The following is a 19,231-nucleotide window of genomic DNA, read 5'->3' as shown; positions in this document are numbered from 1 at the left end:
CATGCTTGAAGAGGTATTCAGTGAAGGAAGTGCTACATTAACCATTTGACAGAGACTGTCCTAGCAGGTTCTTGCAGGTTTAATGTGTTGGTTTTTTTTTTCAATGAGAATATTCTCAAAAAAAATTTTTTTAATTATTTTTTTCCCCTGTATCCTGACTGTGGCTTTCTGGAATCCTTTTCCTCCAGGGACTCTCACAGGGAAATTAGGAGCTGTCCTGGCATTCATTAACAAAAGGCAGTGACACTTCTGCAAGCAGGGTCACTTGCACGTTTACAGGTTGCATTTGTTGCCCAGAACATCAGCTCTGGAGCTCTGAACGGGTTTGCTTCCCAGCAAAGCAGGATGGTTTGTAAATTATCTTCTTCAGATTATTCTCTTTCCCTACCACCAGTGTTTGCTGCATCATTTCAGTGGATATTGCTATGTGGGAAAATAACTTTTATAGAGGCAGGATAGACTCTTTTCTGGTCTTTTTTTGCTATAACAAGGTCATTGTGTCCTACCACCACAGGGCTCAGCATTGGCAACCTCAAGCACCTGACTGCTGTTTGAAGTAGTTTAAACCGCAGATGAAACCCCTTGTATATGAGCAGTGAGGGGGTACTATTTTTTATGATTAATTCCGTGCCAGAGTGATAATTTGCCATCAGTTATTACTAACAGCAGCTTGGACCAAAAGCCCCTTTCCATGTGACTCGCTGCCCCACGAGGTTCTGCTCTAATGAAGGGAATCTCGGAGACTTGCTGCATGTTCTTGCCCAACTCCAGCTCGTGGGCAGGAGACACCAATGGGGAGAAAACCTCAAAGATTGGGTTCTGCAATAATGTTCTGCAGCTCCCCAGCATCGTGCATCCAAAGGCTTCTCAGAATTTGAGCATTTGGCCTGGAAACCCCCCTGGATTCGATGGAAAGCCTCTCAATTCCCTCAGCGTGTAATGCTAAGCACGTTGGAGGGCAGGGAGCTGCCAGAGGACTGTGCGAGCCGGCTGGCGGCAGCAGCCTCTTCATTAGCAGAGGCATGCGGAACCTCCCAGAGTGCCTAACTCTAATTAACTGATTAGCTTGAGGTGAAATCCTCGCAAACACAGGGCTGGTGGAAGATTCAAAGCCAAAGACTGCCAGCTGACCTGTGGCTGGAATACTGAGTGGTTTGGGGTTATTTCGATGTGGTTTGGGGCTGGCTGAGAAGCGGCGCTGGCACTCGGCGTGCTCCGGAGCATGGCCAAGGAGGTCGCTGCTCTAGGGGTGACAGCAGATCTGTGGGACTGTCACCCTGCTGGTGACTTGTGTGCCTATATGGGTGCATAACTCAGCGCAGCAAAAAGGGCCTTCCCTCACATTTGTAAGAAAAAGCTGGAAAAAGAAAATAGACCTAGTTGGACTTTGTATCTGGTATGCCCTCTCATTTGACTCCAGAGGGAAATGCTGTAATTTCAGGGTATAAGGTGCTAGATTAAAGCTGCAAAGATCTTAATTTTGATCTTTTCTTTCTTTCCTTCTACCTTTATTCTCTCCTGAGATTGTGACTTCATGACATTGTCATCCGTCTCAGCTATTGCACAGTGCAGAATGCCTCTGCAAATATTTACTCGCTTGTATATTATTAGAAAAAAAACCTGTTGTTCATTTTGATGCACAGTGGGAAATACTGTGTGATTACTTACACCAAAGCATTAACATGATAGGACTAAACACTTTGAAGATAAATATCACATTTGCTAGCTTCAAAAGCATGGCTTGTGAGCCCTTGGAGGTCCGCAGCATGGATTTTACTGTACTGTAAGCACAGGAACCCTTTTACAGTATTCATTTTACCCAAGTATATAACTGATCGATCAAGCCTAGGTGTTTCTGACAGTTTTTTTAATCACCTGTTTTGTTTCCCTATTCTATTTTATTCCCCTCCCCCCCCCCCCCCATTTTTCATGCCAGGCTGCACCGCATCATTAGTACAGAAAAAACGTGTGATGCTGTGGCTGCCCGGTGTCGCTGCCGTGCATTATGTATGCAGGCTGGGAGCACCTGCTGCGAACATCCTTGCTGCATTGCTGCTATCTTAGCCAGCTCCAGGTGAGAGCTAAAAAGGAAGCCTTCTCTCTCATCAGAAGAAACCTTGCGATTGTGTGAACTCTTGAAAAGGCAGCAAGAAAAGGCACCAGCCAATTTCTCCGGATGGTGGTTTTCCAATTATTCGGGGAGTGTCAGATGGCAGGCTGTGCACCTTGGTCCTGTGGGTGAAGAAGAAGACGACAAGGTTTTATTCCTGCAGCAGTTTTGTTGTCGGGGGAAGTGTGGGGACAGGAGGGAGGTCAGGAGTTGGGTGCTCCTGGAGCCCTCACTCAGCTGTCCCCTCCTCACACCCATGCTCCCGTGGGCTGACATGCACCAGGCAGTCCCCACCAATCCTGTGCTATGGCTTGAAACCCTAACTACCTCTCTGCAGGTCTCTTTGAGGCTGGTATTATTTTTTTAAGGAAGACTGAATGAATTCAGAAATATAAACAGAATGAAAATAGCTACAAATATGCCAATTTATGCATTTAGCACTACTCCCAGCAATTTTGTGTTTATTCTTCTTTTCCCTATCCCCTCCAGAAACTCAGGGTTGTAAAGTTTTATTAATAGTTAAAATGCTTGGTTAATTCTTCCAGCATAATGACCTTGCAAAGTCTAATTTGCTCTTCCTAGGCACAATTGTTTTGTAAGTGTAGTATATGGGTTTATCCTCATTTACCCACCTCTTTCACAATTTCCAATCTCTGAAAGTAGAGATTTTGATATCAAATATTATTACAAACCTTTCTTTTTAATGAGCAGTAGAAAGCCCCCAAATATTTGTTGCATTAATGTTTGTTGCATTAAGATCAACAGCTTCCTAATTGCCTACCACAACGTGCATGCTTGCAAATGGTAATTAGATGCACAATTTTATGAGCGATATGAATTCAAATGAATGTGCTTACACCAAGCCCTGAATCACAGAACAGCTAAGGGATGCTGATAGCAGTGATTAATCACAGCTGGGCTACAGGCCAGCAGCAACTTGAGGCTGGAGTTGCCTGTGCAGTTTCCAGCCCCGCAGAGCCCCAGGGATTTCGGTCCGGGGTTGTTATCCCTGGGCATGATGCAAAGCAGTCCACTGGATACATGCTGGGCTGGGGCCCTTTGTATCCTTATCCTTATGTACCCAAATACTGTACGGGTAGTACTTAAACAGTTTTTAACCAGAAAAGAGATCTGCTGTTTTTTCTTCGTTTTTTTTTTTTTTTTTTTTTTTTTTCTGATCTGCCTCACAAATGAGAGGTTCCTGAGATCCATCGTCCTTGAGGAAGATTAGCTCACTTCTGGCATCTAAGAACGTTGCTTGACCCACTTTTGTTGAACTGGTTCTTTCATAAAACTTTGGTTCTAGAATATTGCATCCTAGTAAGTTGTTTTATGCAGGTGCATTTTAAACTTTAGCATTAACTAATTTGGTAAAGTATTATAAAGTAGCAAAAGCGTAGATGACAATAGTCATACATGTAAAAGTAATAAAAATAGATTAATGAGTAAAGCCAAAGAAACAGATCGCCAGCCTCCCTGCAGACGTGAACATTAACGAGGTTTCTTTAGTTTCTGCCCAAGTGTGGGTCTTATCTCCTACCCCACTGATCTCTGCAAGAATTTCCTTTCTTTGTGCCTGGTTCCAGTTAGGGCCACAGACGGAAACTGGCAAATAACAATAAAATGTTGTCAGAAAGAGGAATTTCTGACCTGACAGTACATGCAGCCAACCAGTAATCTTAATGGGACTTTTTTCTTGAGGTCATTAAAGAGGAGGGAGAGGCAGCTGGGTGTTTATGCAGACTGAAGTTCTGCGATTGCTTTGCACAGGTAGGAAAGACAAGCATACATTTTTCCAATGTCTGTCCAACTTATCAGGGAAATTTAAATATATGGAAATGTATTTAGGGGAGGAAGCGATTTAGGGAGATTCTGCGTCACCAGCTGCTGGCCTACTTGTCTGCTTAAATAAATAGGACCAACAAGTGTCTTGAGGGCAAATGAGAATCTGTTAGCAAAGGATGTAAATGGTACCGGGTATTCGGCCCTCTGGTGTTTCCTAAAGGCCCACTGTTCCCTGGCTGCACCTTTCCCTCACTTGATTTCAGCAGGCAAAATAGAAATAAGGCTCAGCCTCTTACAGCAATGGTTGGTCTGCCCTTTTTCCAATGAAAAAGGGTGGTGATGGACTGAAAATTAAAAAGGCAACACCCTGTAGCACGGGACACATTCCAGTGTCCACATCTGCGTTCTGCTTAGGGAAGCAGAGAAGGTTGAGTTGCCAATTTCTTCAGTTAATGACTTGTGATCCTGCAGCAAACCCAATTTGTATCCATAATGAAACCTTATAATATTAGTGGCAGTATTAATATCGGTGTAATTAATAATACTATTTATACCATCAAGAGACAGCCACTAATTATGCAGAAGGATTGATATCTCACTAGGCAATGGCTTGAACTTGTTTTCACCCAAGTAACTCATTAAGGGATGTGTTCAGAAGCATTGCCACGAGGGGTGGGAGAGCTGCTGCTGGAAAGCACCTGAAATCTGCTCACCATCAGCATGCTCGTACTGCAAGGCAGCCAAGGTCTTGGGGCCAGGGCTTCTGTAACTGAAACTAAATGCAGTTTACTTCTAAGTAAGGCTCTATCGCCCCTCTGAAAAGGCACCTAATTTTCAGAAGTAAATTGGTGTGTGGTCACTGATGATACAGGGTGATGAAGTGAGAAATATTGTGCAAATAAAGCCTTGTTCCATGGTGAGGAGAACTTTTTTCAGGCTATCTGAAGCTCTTCAGTTTTTGTTAATGCTGCTCTAACACAGACTTCTGAGAAACTCTGAGGCCTAAAGATGTCTTTGTTAAAATTCATTACTTCTTTCCCTTTATTTAAAAAGGGAGAAGAGTCTGAATCAGAGATTGCTGATGAGTTATATGGGAAGGTCAGAATTGATAGCAGTTGTAAAGAAGAACAAAACCACTTTAAACCTCATCCCTTTCTGATGATAAATAAAGAACGCGATCTCAATTATATTTCTCTTCTGTGGACCTGTTTTAAGTGAAGGGTTTTTTTGTTATGCTTAGTTTCTTTGAAAAAAAAATAATCGCACTGGTAATAAAAAGTAACTCTACTTTGGGGTAAGCTTTGTTCCATAAATTCTGACAATCCAGCAGTCACGGCTGTGCTTCCTCATTCACAGCCTTATGATTTACACTGCACAAAGGGTTGTACATGTGCAGCGCACAGCAAGAATGATGTCCCACGCCCGTTTACTATGTAAAAATTATGTTGTGGTGAGAAGACAACGAGGTTCCCAGCGAGAAGTTGGAAAGCCATCAGAACGGCTGCTGAGTAGGCTTGCGCTCAGAGCTGGCTTTATAAAGACTCTTTAAACTACTTCAGATAATTTATGCTCTTGAAATTTCAGTCAGTGAAAACCAGAGGTCTCACATATTTCTCCGCTGACAGACAGCCGTTGCATGCCTTGGTCTTTCCAGCAACCCACTGTGTATATTAAAAGGTAATGGGCTCTGGATTAAATAGTCGTGGCAGAGGCTGTGTCACCTGAAACTTTTATGTCACAGCTTGATTCAGACTATTGTGAAGATGTCTATTAGTGCTAGATCATTGCTTGGTGCTCTGTAGATAATAGCCTTGTACAAAGGCAGAGTGATGGATGAAAATCCCATTGTATTCCTCCAGGTACTAAATGTTCTCTGATATTTTTACCGAGCTTATCAAATGTTATGGTAACATAACTGCTCTCTGACTCCACAGCTTCAGGAGGGAGGGGGGAAGTGGGAGGAGCGAGAAAAGCTGTCCTTAAGCTCAGGAGATTGAACTGTAAGTAGAATAAAGGGGATACAATATCCAGATACTCACACTATGGCTCTTAAGCAGTCAGCAACTTATCCTGCTGCAGGGACACACAAGGACATAGCTCTGGTGAAAACACTGCAGGGCAAATCCAGCCCTGCTACGGGGCTGCAGCAAACCAGCACCTGAATGCCAGACCCGCCTCAGTTCTTATGTGACTAGTACCCAGACCATTATCAGACTCGTGCTGCTCTGTCTGGGGGTACAAGCACAATTTCAGGGAATCTGAACATCTAGCTGGGCCACCTTCTATCCAGAAAACAAAGACATATTTGAGTTTCAGTCTATTTGAAAAATGACATAGCTCACACCTTCCTTCCTTCTCTAATGCTTAATATTTCCTGCTCATACCTTGGAGCATCCTTCACCTCTGTACTCTGAGTCCTTGGTTTCTCCTTCATCTGAGCAGCCAGTGCTCCCTGGGTAATCCTCCTTCACCTCTGCCTCAGTGAGGGCATTTGCCTGTAGCTGGGAATGGAATTAGTCAGAAATTACCTAAGGCTTCCTACAAAGGATTTTTTTTATAAAAAAAAAAAAAAAGGTGAATTTGTGGATGTATAGTAACACTCATGTTCCTGGTTCCCAGCCTGGCAAGGCTCCCTGTGAGCTGAGCCACATGTTTGGGGTTTGAGCTGTGACAGAGGCTCCCAGCATGTTTGTGGGGCACAAAATTAGTGCCTACAGTGCATTAATTGTTCTTATCGTGGTGAGACCCTCTTAGTCCTCAAGGCCTGTTATTGCAACATACAGAATGAACTGCTTAGACAGCTTTAATAGCGGGCATGACATTAGAGCCTACAATTAATGAGTTCCCAGCCTACTGCAAGCCTGTCCTCTGTTGCTGAACATGCAACTTCAAAACGAAGTATTTGGCTTTTTAGCAGAAGTCCATGGATTCCCCAATGACCACAATGCTCTGAATAACAACGTGGGGTTTGCAGACACTCTCACATGATGGTGAAAAATAGTTGCAGGCTTCTATATAAATTAATTTTTCATGTAAAGTCCCTGGAACAATGAGTCTTTAACATGCATATATAAATAATTAGTGTGGTTATAAGTTGGTTGGTTTCTTTTTAATTGACTCTCTGTGTGTATTTATTGACTTTGGAAATTATGCCAAACTCTTCTGCTAGATCAAAGGAGCTGACTTTCCCTCTTAAAGTCAATGGTTTCCAGGTGGTGATTTGTCTAGCAGGAGTTTCTCTGAGTTACAGAAGGAAAAGGCTCCCCTCTTGTGGCTCTGGAGGAGAATGACGTTTTTCTGCACAGTATTCTGCACTTTTCTACCTAGAGGAATGTAAATAAATTATAAAATTCCAGTTATCTTCCGTGTAAGCTATGGCACAGAGCTTTGCCCTCTGTTGTGCTGCAGCCGTATACCAACGAGCTCTTTAATAGCTGCTGTGTTTGCTTTGGGGTGAAGGGAAGTATTTGGAGTGAACTGATTTAAGTTATTTAAATTGTAAATAAAAGTCATGATCTAAATCAATCGGTCAGAAACATTAGCTGTAAACAACCAATTTAAAGCTGTTTTGATTTTGTGCTTCAAAAATCCTTTCTAAATTTGTATGTGCTGGATGCATTTTGCTTGTTCTGCATGCTCCCTGAGGAAAGGCTTTATCGGTAAATGTTTAAGGTAACACTTTAAAATTATTAGTTAAAAGCTGCCTTCAAATACTTTGGACTCCTCAGAAAGAAAAGAAGTAAGTTTACCTAGCTGTGTTTCACAATTAAATGAATGCATTTATTAAAGGAGGGAATTCTACTTGGAGTCAGTAAATTGAACCAATTGTTTCTTGTCAATGTGTCTGCCAACATTTTTGAGCTAACAGAGCTCAGGCTCTCACACCTCATTTGTATGCATAAATCGGAAGAAGAAAACAAACTTTTTTGCCTTTTCAACTCCTAGCTTGTTTCTCAGTGTCAAATAACCTACTCATTGAACACAAATATACTGAAATTCAAATACACTGAATTTTCTTTCCTCTGTGTTCCTACAAAAGAAACAAATGCTATTTGAAGTAGAGTTCAATTACTTATTTAAATGGCAAGCTTTTTGGAGAATAACTGCTTGACTCCCTTCACACTATCAGCAGCAACGATATATTATTTCAAAAGTAAATAAATATGTATAAAAATGTAAGTAGCTATTAAATTTATATCTCAGTATATTGAGTTTTTATCTCAAAGTTTTTATCTCAGACTTCGTTTTCAAATTTGTTTATTTAAAAAAATATATTAAATTATCTGATTTTTACTTAATTCTGTTTTATCTATTGTAGAGAGACTTAAATTACAGGAAATAATTTGATACTGGGATTTCAACTGGACCCACATGAAAACAGTAGAAGTTTTGAATTCAAGGCTATGATCTTGGCCAGTTGTCAAAAGGAAACATAGTAAAGGGTAGCTCAGGAAAAAGGCAGCCTGAAATTAGAACTGTTGTTAACACAAATAGAACAGATTTATATTTTAATTTTAACACTGGTGCTATTTTTATACTCTAAAGAAGCTAGAACAAGAAGTCTTTCCTGTAATGAAAATCCAAATACAAGCAAATCCTAAAGCAGGTTTCTCTATTGAGGAAGACTTACATTTTTATAATTTGCAGCATCTCTCATGATTCAATGAATAATAATGAATGATCTTTAAAATGAGGTACAGTCAGCCTAATTGCTTGAAATATGTAGTAGAACTGTTTTCTTTTAATTATTAGTCTGTGGCAGCAAGGCCTATCATTTTTGCTATGCAGAGCAGAGTTGAATTTCCCTAATCAAAAAGACTTTGAAGTGGGATGGAAATGGAATTATCTCTGCATTAGGGCAAGAACAGGAAAATTCATGGCATCTGTATCAGGTCTCAGATGAAAATATGGATTGAGAATACGCTCTATTTGTGTGTCCTGCCTTTGACAACGTTCTGCTTCGGGTGCTGCTAAAGAAGACAATACACTGAAAGATAAAGACAGCTTTGCAGAACAAATTTTCTGCACTGTTACCTGGGGCAGGAGAGGCAGAGCCTGCCCCTCCTCTCTTGTGCCCAACTAAGAATCTCGCAGCTGACAAAGCTGTAGGTGTTACTGGTGGCAAATTGCTCAGCAGCTGTACCCAAATTATCATTCTGACTTTCATCGGTGTCTTTCTGGAGTGGAGGTACCTTAGCAGGGCACGGCCACCAGGGAGCTGAGCACGCCTCTTTGCAAAGTAGATCAAAATCAGAAACCTTGGGAGCTGGAAATATCCCCAAATCTGTATTATGTGTGTTTAGTCCACATGCATTATGCATGCCCTTAGCTGCACAGAGGGCTTCTCGGGAGTTGCAGCTATAACCGCAGCACAGCCAAGTATTTGTTCTTCCCTCTGATAGGCAAATATGCCCCACAGAGAGCAATTTCACCCTGCCGCATGTGGACACTCAGCCTGCTCTGAGCAACCACTCCAGGAGGAGTGAAGGACACTCGAGGGCTCTGTCTGTGCAATTTGCAACTCACCACAGATTGCTGTGAAGTTCCCTTGGAAATCCTCAGCCACCTAGATTAAGAGGTTTGGGGAGCCTTTGCAGATTTTTATATATATATATATTTTTTAAAGAAGCAATGCATATAGTTCTCTAACAATGAAAATAGAAAACTAGATCTTCAGTGCTGCAAGAGGTTAAAATGGGGGCCATTGTACTTTTAAAAAAATTTTTTTTTTTTTTTTTTTTTTTACATTTCCCTTTACATTTTACCATGAAATGTGTGTTTCACTCAAGTTCTCTGTAGGTATACAGCTGAACAGGAGAAACTTGGGCTGTAAAATGCAGATGCCGTTCCACCTCAAATCCACCTCGGAGGAAGTGTCTTGTGAGGAGAAGAGAGCAAGGATCATCACCAGGAGCCCTCCAGCTCCTCCTGGGCACACTCAGCAAGGGTTTGACCAGGTGGTGGCACATCTCTAAACCTAAAACTCATATCCAGACTCTTTCCCATTTTTCTTTGTGTTGAAGCCCATCTCAGTCAATACGTTTTCTTGGGATGAGTGTATATGGCACAAGAGAGAAGATGATAATTCTGACAAAAATCAGTATTAAAGATAAAATCCTGCTTGTCCTCATGTGAGTAGGCCCAATGAAACTGATAGCTTTGACTACTTGAATAAAGAAATTTGGAAATTGTCATTTGTGACTACAGCCACCAGCTTGTAGATGAGCTCACTGCTGAAATGGGACACTTGAGCAAATGCCAGCAAGGGACTTTGCACTTTTGACTACTGAATTTCCATTCAGGGCATAACTCTGGACTAACACACCAAAAAATTCTGTCCTCTGCTCTGTGCTGGAATAGACTATTTTTTCCAAAGGCATGATCTGGCTAACAAGTTCAGCTTGATCCTATGAATCTTATATGCTTAGTTTTGTCTTTTTTGCTTAAGAATTTGCCATGGTCCGTTTGGATTTCTCAGATTTACAGGATGACTTACTCTGTAAATTAAAATTTATGAGCTCATTAAAAAAGAAAATGAACACATCAAAAAAGGGCTTAATGCCATTTTACAGACTAGTCTAACGTGAATTCACTAATTCAGCATTCATGAATTCAGGGAGTTTTTAACTCACAAGTTTTCCAATTCACAACTTGTAACTCGCATGCCCATGAGCAAAATAGTTCCCTGGCCCACTGGGAGAGCACTCATCCTTCCTCCTCATGGCACAGGAGTCCCCTGTATCACAGCAGGTAGCATGAAAGCCAGCTTGGCCTCTATTGGATCCACTTCAAAAGTTTTTTGGCGGTAAGATGACTTCTTTGTATCTTTCAGCTTGAAAGTATGGTCTATACCATTTCCATAAGTTACTGGATTCTGGAGAAGCTTCCAGACAAATAATAAGCAAGGGTGCAGAAGGTGATGGTGGCTGCCTGATAACTTTATCCCACCCTATCCATTGTGTCTTGCCTATGCTGTTGCTCTTGCTTTGACCTCGTGGTGCTGCTCCCAGCATACATCAGGCCTTAGTACCAGGAATGTGTTAACCAAAACCTGAGCAGGATCAGAGCAAACAGTCCCAGAGGTGCCTGCGACGTCAACGAAGCTGCTGCAGGGGGTGGCCTGAGGATGGCATGGTTTGTGGAGTTCCTCTCTTCAGCTTTGTGTTTGCCTTTTAGTACTTTACAAAGAGGTAAGCTTATGCATGCTTGTTATCTCATTAATGTGCATGAGATAACCAGGGCTCCTCCAGGTGAAATGAGCTTCAGAAATGCTTGCTGCTTTTCTGCTCTACGTTGAAGCAATAATCATTTATGAATCTAATTAGGCTTTGGTTTGCAAGAATGATGAATATTTACATTCTAAATAGCTGAGAAATATTAAAAATGTATGACAGCTTTATTTGTTCCAGCTCTGAGAATTACGGGTGAACATTTCTCTGAATGTGCTGAGCTTTCTGAGTGTCATTCAGGTGTTGAGCTTGGAAAAGGGCAACCAGCCTGATGCATGGCTGCGTGCAGTGCCCCACACATGCAGTTGATGTACCCATTCCAAAAATAGCAGCTACAAAATTCCTTCACTCAGGGTTTCAGAACCCCTGTGACAACTTGTTTCATTGCCTTAGTTACTATCTAAGTCATTTTATGGTAAATGTATTTTTAGGAACTAGACTTGTTGAAAGTGAAGCTAAAGAAAATGTTTTTGTAGTAACCTCCAGCCAATTCTCATCAGTAATTTTGTGTATGTGTTTTGGAACTTGTGTATTTGAGCTGGAAGGATTTAATAACTCCCTTTGCATTTCACCTTTAATTTTATACCTTTTGCTCTGGATTCATCTGCAATTATCAAAGCAGATGATCAGCAGTGCTGCTGCCCTTAATGAGGTGTTTAATTTACATATTCAAAGTTGCCTATGTTGTAAGGAAAGTATGGGGTTTTTTTGATCTCCTTCTAATTACTTTCTCTATTTTGTTTTGCTGGCACAAGGATACAGTATTTGATTTGCTTGTGTTCCAGTGATCTTTACATACTTCCAAAAACTAATTTTACCATCTAAATGAGCAATCAGGCTTAAATTAATACCTGAACACTGGCCTGTAAGAGAGCCCATCATATGAGAATTTCATTTGAAATGTATCTGTGTTATGTTTTTTTTTGTTTTTGTTTTTCCTCAAGGAACTGAGCAGAGATAGAAGAATCCTCTCTGGTGTATTGCTCTATAGAGACATTTTTTTTCTTCTTTTTCCTGTTGGTATTAATTTTGCAGCACAGCTCGCAACCAGGTCATGCTACCCATCATGCTAAAACAGCAAGCAGTGTGTCTGTGGTCAGACAGAAACCAACAGTCTCCATGTTCATGATGCAGTCAAGTTCCTTTGAATCGGATTTGGTTTCCAGGAGTTGCTTGTGTACATATAAAGAGAAAACAAACATTTCTGCCTGGCAGCTCATCAGCTGGGCAGTACAGAATCAGCATCCTGGGAGCTCTGAGCATACTTTTTATGAATGAAAACTAGAGCAGGCAACCTAGAAGTCAGCTTTTAATAAATTTTAAATAACTTGGACTAAAAAAAAAAAGAATTAAATGCAAATTTTAAATGACCATAAGCATGTCTGATGGGTGCAGTAGCAATCCAGGTCATTGTCCTGTCCTGTTGGCACAAGGAGGCAAGGTGCAGGGGGCAGCTCTTTTAAGGACAAAGGTTTGGCAGCTTGGTTTGCGTATTTGCCAGTTGGTGACACAAAGTGGGCTGCTACATTCCCTTTCACTTATGAAAGGGAGAAGAGCTCCCACAGAGTGTTCTGTCACTTGGGAAGTGGGAGGGGAAGCAGAGGGGCCAGGACCACTAACATATATTGCAGTATAGAAATAGAAGCCTGGCACTGCAGCAGGGAGCCCCTGGGATGTTGTGTGGCTGGCGGCTCATCTTCTGCTCAGTTTACCCAGACCCCAACCTCCCCATAGACCCATCCTCCTTGGGAGCACCACTGGCTGCCACAGAGAATCCCACGAAGCATCCAGCAGGTTCAGGCCAGGGACCTGCAGATGCCCCTTTATAAAGTCTGTCCTCTGCTAGAGATTTGGGTATTCACTGGTTGAAGGCAGTTCTCAGAGAGGAAACAAATAATGCAAAAAACAGGCTTAGAGCAATATTTCGGGGAGTGAAAGAGCCCTTACAATTGGGCAATGCCGAAAGATCCAGTTCTAGAGGCATTGAACCTATTCAAATCCTTGTTCCTATTTGTTAACAAAGCTTTTTCAAAAGCAAGACTCTGATACAGCTGCAGGGCTGTGGTGTCTGCCCCTCCTTATGCAGAGAGGCCTAAGGTTATGTCTGGGAAGAGCTGTGTGGATTGACAGTCATGGGAACTACCTACCTGCAACTTGAGGACAGAAAACCACCACCCTTCCCTTCACCATGTTGATCACTCTACTTATTGTAGACTGGGCTGAGGTTCTGTGTAAATGTAAGAAATTTTTACATTTTACTGGCTTTGTCAGTCTTTGACCACTTTCTCTCACAAACAGTAATTTCCTCACACTATGGCAGCTTGACTGCACCATGCTGGTAGAGCTGCAGCAGTGTTTCCTTGAGAACTTCTGCCCTTCCAGTGAGACACAAGTGAGGGAGCAAGCCCTTCACGTGACAAAGCTTGGTTTATATGGTTTCAAAATGGAGCAAGATGCCTCCTCCAAAACCGTTGAGCCATCTCTGAAAAACATGTGATATCGGGCAAGTTACGTTGACAGAGTCCGAGCTGACCAGGTGCCACTTAGCCAGTTAGTGCCTATGAAAAGACAGGCCTGAGCTGATGAATTTTTCACCTAACTGGATCAGGCAGAAAAATGAGAGCATGAGGAAGGGTTATTATCCCTCTTTCATGGGCTGGGGAATGAAAGGCGGTTACTCACTGAAGTCACACAATAGACTCTGTGGGTGCCAGATGCCGTCTGTGCCAGGGATGGGATTTCAACCCAGATGTCCGGAGTGCCAGCCCAGTGCACAACATTCATCATTATCCATTCTTTCAAAAAAAATATCAAATAAGGCTTTCTGATTGATTCAGTAGTTTGAAAGTTTCGGCTGCCATAAAATGACACTTCAGAGAACCCAACAGTTTTACTAATGGAAAAGACTATTATTATTACCCAGTTCACCTCCTTTAGGAATGAATAACTGTGGTCTTTTACAATGTAATAATAATCTGAGTGTCTGTTGAGAAGTGGATGCTAAAGAACGTCTGAATTGAGTTGCCAATAACATCCAAGAAGTCTGTGTTATAAGGAATAATTCTGATTCCACTCTGTACTGTAATCAGTTTGGGGTATCCTTTTTTAAAATTTCCTTCTTTAGTTTTCCCCCATTCTTTGACTCATTTTTTAACTTTGCAGATAATTAAAATTATATTGGCTTCAGATTGATAAAAATACATTCCTATATGCCAGGATAAATGGAGCATCTCTGCTGGATATGATTGACTTCATCTCTTGTGGATACAATTGACTTGATTTACTATCAAAACAAACAACAAAGGAGTTCAATATAACGAGGAAGCCACTACCTTTAAAAAATAATTAAAAAAAAAAAACTTTAATTCTTAAGACTGCAAGTTTTGGAGCACAAATGACAATGGAAGTTTATGGAGCCTTTTGGATTAAACCAAAAACCAGCTCCATTAAACCAAACGGAGCATTCCTAATCTGACATGTTGACAGGGACACCTCTGCCTATTCCAAAAGGGAGTTTCAAATGAATCCAGATTTATCGTATGTTCCCAACAGGGGCTGGGCTGACTCCAAAGGAAGTTATGCAGTCCAAAAATAAACAAGATACACATGAAGCAATTTGTGCCACCAGGAAATCTTCCAGGGAATATGCAGAGAGGAGAAGGAAAGCCAGCAGAATTGTGGCTTAAGATGTCTTTCCTCTCTCCTCATTATCTCCTATCTCTGTGTCTTCAGAGAATGTAAATCAGAGTTTCTTTCCCATGAGATCTCTTGCCCTTATATTCACTTTCTTCACCCTTGCTTCCCCAAGAAAACAACTCTGTGTGCTGCTGCTTTCCAACACTCAACAACTCCCTTTGCTGCAGCTGCAAGGAAGCAGCTACAGAGATGCTCAGTGTTGAAGTGCTGCTGATCCTGCATCTGCTAGTGCTCATACTTGGTTACGGACTTCTGCAAGAATAAACTGGAGCCGAACAGCCATGCTTTTCCCAGGAGTGTGTATGAGTGATTTGAATTATGTAATTCTAAAAAGCAAATTTAGCCTTTTCCAGCTGCATTTACTGCGAGCAGACAGAGTAATTGCAAATATCAGGACAAGCACCTTTTGCATTTACATTTGGGTAAAGTGGAGCCAACCTTTTAACAGCTCAGCAGAGCTGTGCTGGTGGTACACATTGTTCACTTCGTCGGGACTGACCAGAGTCTGACTTGGACTTTATAATTTGCTGGAGCAGAGTCACTAAATTACACACTGCTATGAGATATATAATCCCACATGAGACACAGAGCAGCTCCTTACTATGGCAGCCTTCAAACAGGCATGAGCTCAAATACCACTGCAGAGAACAAAGCTTCCCAGTGTTAGATACAGCATTAGAAGTTCTACCTCATGAAACATTATGGACTATATTGTCAAAGGAAATCCAAGTCTGTGCCCATAATAATAGTGTGTTTGGAACTTCCTGCCAAAGAAAAAGTCTGTATAGCTACGTATAGACAAGCATCAGTATACACAAAAAAAGAAAGTTGTAGAGTGTCTACTTTGCAAATGCAGCCCTAGGGTTTCAGAAGTGCAAGATATACACACGCAGAATGGAGACAGTTATAAGCTGTTTGGCAGTGCAGACCAGAGTATAAAATATGAGTCTCAGAAGGTTGCTTTATAGCCTGAACTTAAGATTTTGCAGCAGCCTTACTATTCTGTTAGCTGTATTTTGGATATCAGAAATCTGAATTTCCAGAGATGTGTGTTGCCTTCCAGCTAGTATTAACATTTACATTTTGTGTGAATCTCTCATCATCAAAATGACAGCAGTCCTGCTTGTCCATGTATTGTTTATGTAGTATCTCAAGTGATAACTGGATTGTTATGGCCAAATTCTTTCTCAGAGATTTTGATCCTTGCTAACACAATTAAATGTGAAAAATTTGTCAGATTACTGGTGTCACTTGCAGCAAAGCTTTTGCAAAAAGATGGCATAGTACGTTGCCACAATATGGAAAACTGTTGATACAATGCACATAAAATAGGTGATGATGATGATGAATGATTGTACATGCATATTCACCAAAGTCACACTGACTTTAATACTTGTTGTATGTACACAGTCAAGGAATAGTTTTTATCATGTATCTATAAATAGATATATCACTATCTATATATGAATAGATGCATGTGCATGTATACGAAACACAGAAAATCACAGCTGGTTGGTCCTGTCCTTTTGCCATAATGCCTGATAGAGTTTTTTTCTGATAATGTTATATTTATTAGATGTACCGATTGTCTTTTTTATTATTATTAATAATAATTTATTACAGGTACCAGGAAGGTAATAGGTAGCTCATTTGGGAGGTTGGAACAAATGCAAAAAATCTGAAGCCAGTCAGATCAAGATTTCAGCCTGAGAAGTGCAAAGTACATAGCCAAAGCACTCCAGCAGATCTAGCGCAATGATTTAGCTTGTCTGTTTGTAAGATGTCTTTTGACTTGATTTTGATCTTGGCAAGAAGCTCCTGTTTGAGGTTTTGGCTCTCCATCCAAGGAGGAATATTTAGGCCAATATGGACACTTGAATCCCAGTCCTCATAGGAACTGATAAAATTATGGACAAGTTCCATTAAACAATACTGGAGTGTTTTGTGTTTAGTTACTTAGAACTCTGTCGTGCACGAGGGAGTCTGGCTGTTTATCTCCAAGGGAAGCAAGAAATCTGTGTGCGTGGGTGAGCTACCTGCTGGAGCAGGGTGTGGAGGAGCTGAGCTCCGCACTGGAGATGGGGTGTCACCACCCACCGCGCTGTCCAAGCCCAGGGTTTACAAACTGTTACTAGCTTTGGCCAGCCAACAACCTGGCCTCTCCCTGGGGAGGGAGCGTGACTCAGAGGGGTGTCTGAATCATCTGGGCTTCCCCTGGGCGAGGCTGGGACTCATGCATACGGCCTGTCCACATGTCTAGGCTCCAGGGACAGGGAAAGAAGCTGGTGAGAAGCTGCTTCCAGCTCTGCAGACCTGCGGGCCCAGGGACAGCCTCCTGCAGAAGGGACCTTGCACTTACAGAGTGGCCATGGGTGAAAAACAGGATCAAGGTGAGACATGGCATTTGTAAATGTTGCCACTATGATTTTCTGTGTGTGTTTGCTATCAGGCTCTGCTTTTACATCACCAGTGCTACGAACCATGGCTGCTTCCCTGCAAAGTTTGCAATAATGTGAAAACAGAAATAAGCAGGGAGTGATTGTTGCGAACTACTCTGGCCTCCTGGCATTTTCGGCTGTTTTCCACCCACCCTTGAAAATCATCTCTGGCCCAAAATGGAACTGTGAGCTGTACCACATGCTCTAAATGAAGTGCTAATTAAATACTTCTACTTAATGTAGACAACATTTCTTTGAAAAGATGGTAATGTATTACAGATGCCATGCGTTCCCCTAGAGAACGACAAAGTGAGCAGCGCACATACTGCGTCCCACTCGAGGAGGTAGGGATGTAACCTGAGTGGCTTAGACTGATACGGCCTCATGCTGAAACAGCACTCATCTGGTCCAAATCCCCACACGTGGTCATTCTCTTGTGAACGTGGTAGCACAAATACTGCACGTACTTCTGTCTGGATGCATGTTTTGACACGTGGGAGATAAATGGCAGAGCCACGCAGTTTGATAGAAATTCAGTGCCTCAAAGCAAGCAGGTAACAACTGGCAGATGGGGCTGAAAAGAAGCTGAGTCCTGCTGGGTGGAGGCCCCAGCCATGCTCCATGAGCTTGCAAGCAGTTTTGGGCTTGGGCTGTCCTAGTGCAGGACAGAGCTGCATAGCAAAGGAGCTGAAAGGATTTGGGTTTAGTGCAAGCACTGGTGTCCATTCTGGCAACAGGAGAAAAGCTGACAAACCAGCTCCAGAATTGCTGGAAGGCTTTGCTAAAATTATTGCTATTGAAATCATGATTGATCTTTAGGTTTTAGGGTCAACAGGCATCACACTCAGAGGAGCCAGATCACCCAGCTTTTGGGGTAGGCTTATGCTGTTAATGGACCATATGTTCAAGTCCATGTCCAAGTCCAGACTTGTCCACGAGCAGCTTGCTTTCATGCAGGCTTTGGCACAGGCTTGCATCCAGCTCTCACTGTCTTGAAGCATGAGTTTGAGCAAAATGGGTGTCTTTGTAGAGACCCAGGCTCTCATCAGCACAGTCTGAATGGATTAGACAAAAGCAGGGCTGTGCATATATGAGTTCAGCTTTCCAGCATGAATCCTGAGCTTGGATTGAAACACTGTGTGTGTATACTGGACCCAAATTATCATCAGGCCAGCAGCCTGCCAAGTGAAAAGAAACTTGTACGTCATGGAGATCGTCCCCTGTGTCTGTGCTCGCTGCACACAGCCTGTCTGCAGACAGGCTCTGAGACCAAGCGCTCTTGGGTTAACCTTTGGGGAAGATGGATTTTTCCCATAATCTAGAGGACTAGACATCCAGGCTGTCCTTTCTGTGACAGTTTAAACCCTTGGGTATCTGAGGGGCTACCTGTGAAATACCAGCACCTTGTCTGAACTGTGGCATCAGGGGATGGGTTGGGAGAGGCCCTTGCTGCCTGCAGTGAGGCAGGAAAGGCCGCTGTCAGGGTACGGCAGCTGCAGCAGCCTGAATGCCCCCCCTGCACAAAGCAAGCAGGATGGAAAAAATAAACTAGGAAATACAGTTTTCATGGAGTAATGGTTACTTACAGGGCTGGAAAAGATCTCTGATATGCCATTATCATGATGGGAGGAAAAGAACCTGATTAGGCAGAGATTCCAGTTGGGAGGGAAAGACCATAAGCCAGGACTCCTGGCTTTAATTCGTTTATGCTAATGAGCATTGTTAGTGGCTTGCCTTGTGATGCATCGCTTTGCTCTTTAAAATAGATGGTACCATCCCATCTGACTGAGCTCAAATGATTGAAGTGTGTTAGTGAAGGTTAAATAATACTTTTGTAGAGCCCTCCGGTGACCTATGTTTTGGGGTTTCAGCGGTGATGAATTAGATCTTGCCTTAACACTGAATATGTGAATGTTTGTAAGTGTAAATTGGAGAAGCAGAAAAGCACTGAAGAGTTAATAGCTGGTGAAAAA

Source organism: Aythya marila (genome assembly GCF_965140915.1).
Source record: "Aythya marila genome assembly, chromosome: 16".
Lineage (NCBI taxonomy): Eukaryota > Metazoa > Chordata > Aves > Anseriformes > Anatidae > Aythya > Aythya marila.
This window is presented reverse-complemented; position numbering follows the sequence as displayed.